The sequence below is a fragment of the Octopus sinensis genome, linkage group LG28 (assembly GCF_006345805.1).
Source record: "Octopus sinensis linkage group LG28, ASM634580v1, whole genome shotgun sequence".
Taxonomy (NCBI): domain Eukaryota; kingdom Metazoa; phylum Mollusca; class Cephalopoda; order Octopoda; family Octopodidae; genus Octopus; species Octopus sinensis.
In genome coordinates, this window is record NC_043024.1 from 13,536,344 (window position 1) to 13,541,613 (window position 5,270).

General features: G+C 36.2%; 1 long non-coding RNA gene across 1 annotated transcript in view; it reads right to left on the minus strand.

Annotated features, from left to right (window-relative positions):
- Positions 1 to 300: 300 nt before the first annotated feature.
- The window catches only part of LOC118768367, a 22,384-nt gene continuing 17,414 nt past the window's right edge, over positions 301 to 5,270 (minus strand). The window contains exon 4 of the long non-coding RNA XR_005004190.1: positions 301 to 370. This is a non-coding gene — a long non-coding RNA (uncharacterized LOC118768367). The remainder of the gene's footprint in view (positions 371 to 5,270) is intronic.

Here is a 5,270-nt window from a genome sequence, read left to right on the forward strand (position 1 = left end):
TCCAGCGACTTCGAGGGTCACCTCCCAGTGGTGTCAGGCGTCGACGAAGAACCCTCGACTACAACAAGGCGACCAAATTATTTTTTTGTCCAAGGTCTGCGGTATCCCGCCCCTAAGCCCTAGACCATCACCTAAACACCCTTACCAGTTTTGTTGCTTAACAACAACAACAACAACAACAACAACAGCAACAACCATTTTCGTACTATACTCAAGTAGACTCTCATAGCCATTCGATGTTTTAGAAACAATATATTTTTATAATGAAATATTATAAGGATTGTGAAAAATGATATATTTTGTTGTGTCTGGGGAAGTCATTTTCTTTTTGTGCCTTATTATGTAACACACGCACCGTTAAAATTTCCACCTTTTTCTTAATTTTCCACTTGTATTGAGTCCTATAATTTATCACTTCATGCAAATCAACACACATACACATTCTCACGCAGACACAGACACACGCTCACACACACATATGTACACACACAAAGACACACACACACACACACACATATATATATATGTACATGTATATGTACGTACATATATATGTGTGTGTGTATGGATTTATGTGTGTATTATATAATATTTTGAAGAACACAAAGCTAAATATACAAAATAATGAATACGAAATTATAAAGTTTTAGAGCCTCACAGACAAATACATTTTAAGAGAGGAATAATTTTCTTTTCACTACCGTTAGCTAACCGACTGCAGTAAAATATAGAAATATCGAAATTAAATATATAACTAAAGAAATAACTAGCTGAAGTATTTTGCTCTTTCTCCACATAATTATAACTCAAGTTGAAATAATCGCATAAAAAGGAAAGTGCCAATTGGAAATTTTATAGCAATATTTCAGTGAAATGCTAAGAGAACGAAAAATGAATATAAAAATGGAGTCGATCGCGGCAAAGCATTGTGGGAATAAAATACCCATCAATTGTTTAAAATGTCGATTTTGTTGTTTGCAGCAACGTAGTGTCGCTCACAGTCATTCAATGAAGTAATTACAGTATTTGAAATACTATAAATACACATACCAAAATAGAGAAAAAATTGTCTTTAGGTATTAAACTATTTTGGCAATGGAAGAAGCATGGCGATGATATTCCCACGGTAAAAACCTAAAATTCCTCTCTGTTAATCTATTGACAAGTCAGCTTACAATTTCTTAAACAAGCAACCAAAACATACAAAGAAATCCATGTGATTTTAATAAATCTAACAAAATTCCCAGTCGGAATATAATCATATTTTCTGAAAGTGAAATTTTGAATGGATGGGTGGATGGGCGGTAACGAGGGTGATGTGTACGTGTGCTGGTGGGTGGGTCTGTGTGTACTAATTACTAGTGATTAGTAAATGTATATCTGTTGCTACGTTAATCAGATTGTGTATTCAACATATGTGGCGTTTCAGAGAATTTTCAATTCTTGTAATAATTTTTAAGATGGCTGTGTGCATTTAGGGGTGAGATTTTCAATGACTGCATAGAATTTTCATCATTCTGTCCGCCCATCAATCGACTAAACTTCGTGTTGTTATACCTCTCTATATATAAACGGCAGTTTGTCTGTCTGTGTGTCTGTGTGTCTGTCAGGTTGTACCCTCAACCTAACCACGGCTTTCAACCGATTCTGATGAAACTTCACACACACATAGCCCAATGTCAGAATTCAAAACTATCGCAGCGAAAATTTTGAAAAGTCTCCCCAGTTCTGAAAATAATCGATAAATTCGACATGGGGTCGAGAATCTAAGCTTTTTATTTGCAACACATTTTCTGTTGTAGTTTTCGCAACTTGCAATCGATTTTCACCAAACTCATGGTGATGCTTAAGGTTACCCTAAGAAACTTAATTCTGACATTAGTTTTCCACGCAATACCTTACCATCAGAAAAGATCGATAAAATCATGCCATTTTTGGAAATCGCGTTCAAATTCAAGATGACATATTTTCCACATTATCATTCACAAATTGGCAGGAATTTTTTTAAAATTCACAGCAAGCATCATGTCTGCTCCAGGGGCTCTTACATACCCGGGCAATGCCGGGCTATGCTGCTAGTATCAAATAATAATTTTAAAATACTTATCACGTATATAAACTTTGAAATGTTCATATATGTGCCTTTTTTTCATATAAACTCTCATATAGTGAAGTGAGCTGGCAGAATACTCAGCATTTCAGACAAAATACTTAGCGGCATTTCTTCATATTTTACGTTTTGAGTCCGTAACATATGTACTATTTCAGAACTGAGTCTATATGTAAACCCTTTTTACCCCTCTTTCGGCGTTACTGCCATCGTAGAAAGACATCGGAACCAATATTAGCTCGAGGTTATAGTAGCAGCTGTCGTTGATCTTATTAAAGTCCAGTTATATGCAAGACTATTTACATTTTGGCCGACATTCTTGCTGATAATTGGAGACATTTAATATGAAATATATTAGTGTTTTTGCTGATTAGTAACATATGGGCCCTAACGGAAAACAAGCCTGTGATCTACGGCATCACAGGTATAAGTAAACAGTCGGTTTCAGAAGTAATTATCTGACAGATAATTTAATGCAAAAGAGAATAGATTTAATATTTATTGCAATATAGCATCAATATTCGGCGCTCAGACAATTAGAGAGAAAGACCGTCATGATAATGTTTTTGTTCGTGTAATGTAGCCCTGGACGAGCCAGGAGCTAAAGAACCTGGTTTCTAGGATGAATAGAAGAAAACCTAGAGTCTGATTGTTTGTCGCAGATAAAAGAAAATGCGGTCGGATGCTTAAAAATGTAAGCACCATGATTCTTCAGACTCTAGTACCTTATTAGGAAACCTGAAAGAATGTCAAAACGTGTTTGTGTTTGTGTGTGTGTGTGTGTGTGCGGGTTTCTGTGTACTAATCTTTATATATAAAAGTGAAGTTGTGTGTCTGTCCCCTACGATTTAGATACCTAACTACTCGCACATTTTGCGGTGCAGTTTAACCAAAACCGGGTATTTTATAGTCGTGATTCATATGGAGCCCTTCTGGGTATTAGCGCGCGTCTACGATGAGTCTACGATTTTTAAAAAAATTACCATCATTTTTTCCATTTTAATGCATTTCTTTCGCTATTATATAAGGGAAGTAACTCTCTAAAAATGTCTACGATTAGTCATCGATTTAAAAAAAAAATTACCATAATTTATTTTCCATTTTTAATGCATTTTTTTGCTACTTTTTGGCTATAACTCTCTAAAAATGCTTATATAGTTATTTCCCTTACAAACCCGAGCGATATTACTAGTTAGTACTAATTAGTAAATATGTATCTGTTGCTACGTTAATCAAACTGTATATTCAACGCATCTATTCGTGATCCGAATGCCAAAGTTTGAATCGAATAACTTGAAAAATATTGTGTAGGTTCTTGAGTTCGGTTCACGCGGGAAAATATTCTGAAATAGTTCAAACGTTCTCTTGTTAACTATTAAGTGAGAATCATGAAATAATGCTAAACTAGAAAACAAGATAAATTTTTTAAAATAGAGAAAATAAATGTTACTAATTATTCATTCGATTGAAAATGTGCATTAGATGGAACTTGAAAATATAAAATTAAAACAAATCACTTAATTTTACGCACACACGTGGGAAGGAAGCATTCCGTCGGTTACGACAACGAGGGTTGCGGTTGATCCGAATCAACGGAACAGCCTGCTCGTGAAATTAACGTGTAAGTGGCTGAGCACTCCACAGACACGTGTAACCTTAACGTAGTTCTCGGGGATATTCAACGTGACACAGAGAGTGACAAGGCCGGCCCTTTGAAATACAAGGTACAACAGAAACAGGAAGTAAGAGTGAGAGAAAGTTGTGGTGAAAGAGTACAGCAGGGATCACCACCATCCATGCCAGAGCCTCGTGTAGCTCTAGGTGTTTTCGCTCAATAAACACTCACAACGCCCGGACTGGGAATCGAAACCGCGATCCTATGACCGCGAGTCCGCTGCCCTAACCACTGGGCCATTGCTCCTCCACTATATCCTTGCGAACATTCCGAAGTCTGACCTTTGGTATACATGTGTACCTGTAGGGCAATGTCGATTTGATGCAGAGTGTAAAGGTCCTTGAACCATGTAGACTCATAAGGGCCAGTTTGGCGTTTTTCATGGCGTGGACGGGACGCTGGCCCGTAAATAGATAACATATCTTTACCAGCCAAGTGGACGGGAGCAACGTGAAATGATGTGTTTTGCTCAAAAATAGAATGCGTCACACAGTCCAGGAATTGAAACCACAATCATACGATAATTAGTCCGACACTGCTAACCACTTAGTTACACGCCACTACGATGCAGAGAGCAAGCTTATATGCAAACCATCTGTGTGGTTGTTCAGCAAGAAACTGCAAAACGCAAGAATACTGTGAAACCAGCTTAGAAAATCAGGTAAACACCTATTAGAAGAAACAAAAAAAAATGTGTGGTGGGGTGCGATCAATTCTCCGAGGGAAATCAAGGGCTGGAACTCTTAGAAACCGGATCAGTACTCTGAACCATTACGCCAATATTCCTCCTGACACCGAACTCTACCATTTGATAATGCTAAGTAATATCTTTCTAAATATGAACGTATTTTTCAAATTTATTAGTACTAAGTGTGTCTGCATTCCTCATAAACAAAGGAGTTCGCAAATGCAGGGAGGCTGTGAAGAAAGCTTAGAAAATTGTGAAAATAACTGTTAAAACGCGGAAAAAATAGGCACAAAGACTCCAGAGGGCGTCGAACCATGCACCACTGAGATTCCGCCAGAGCATGTACATATAACATAATATAATGTAGTGTAATATACAAACTATATATATTATATAATATGATACAACATATCACACACACACACACATATATATATATATAGTTATGATATATACATACATATATATATATATATATATGTGTGTGTGTGTGTGTGTGTGTATGTATATATCCATACATACATGCATATATTGGTATGTATGCGTGAGCGTATCATCTATGTCTGTATATATGTAGCCTTTACATCAAATGACAGACAGTTCGCTGTGTATACCAACTTTCCTATAAATGGGATGTACGTCGTAATCTATACACTGTAAATAGTTTTTAAAATGTATAAAAGTCGTTTTTGTTTTTTTATTGGAGTTAGGTTTTTACGTTTAGGTCCAGTTCATTGTAATATTTTAAAACATATTGATAAAACATAAAACTGTCCGTAAAATTAAATATTGTGTAC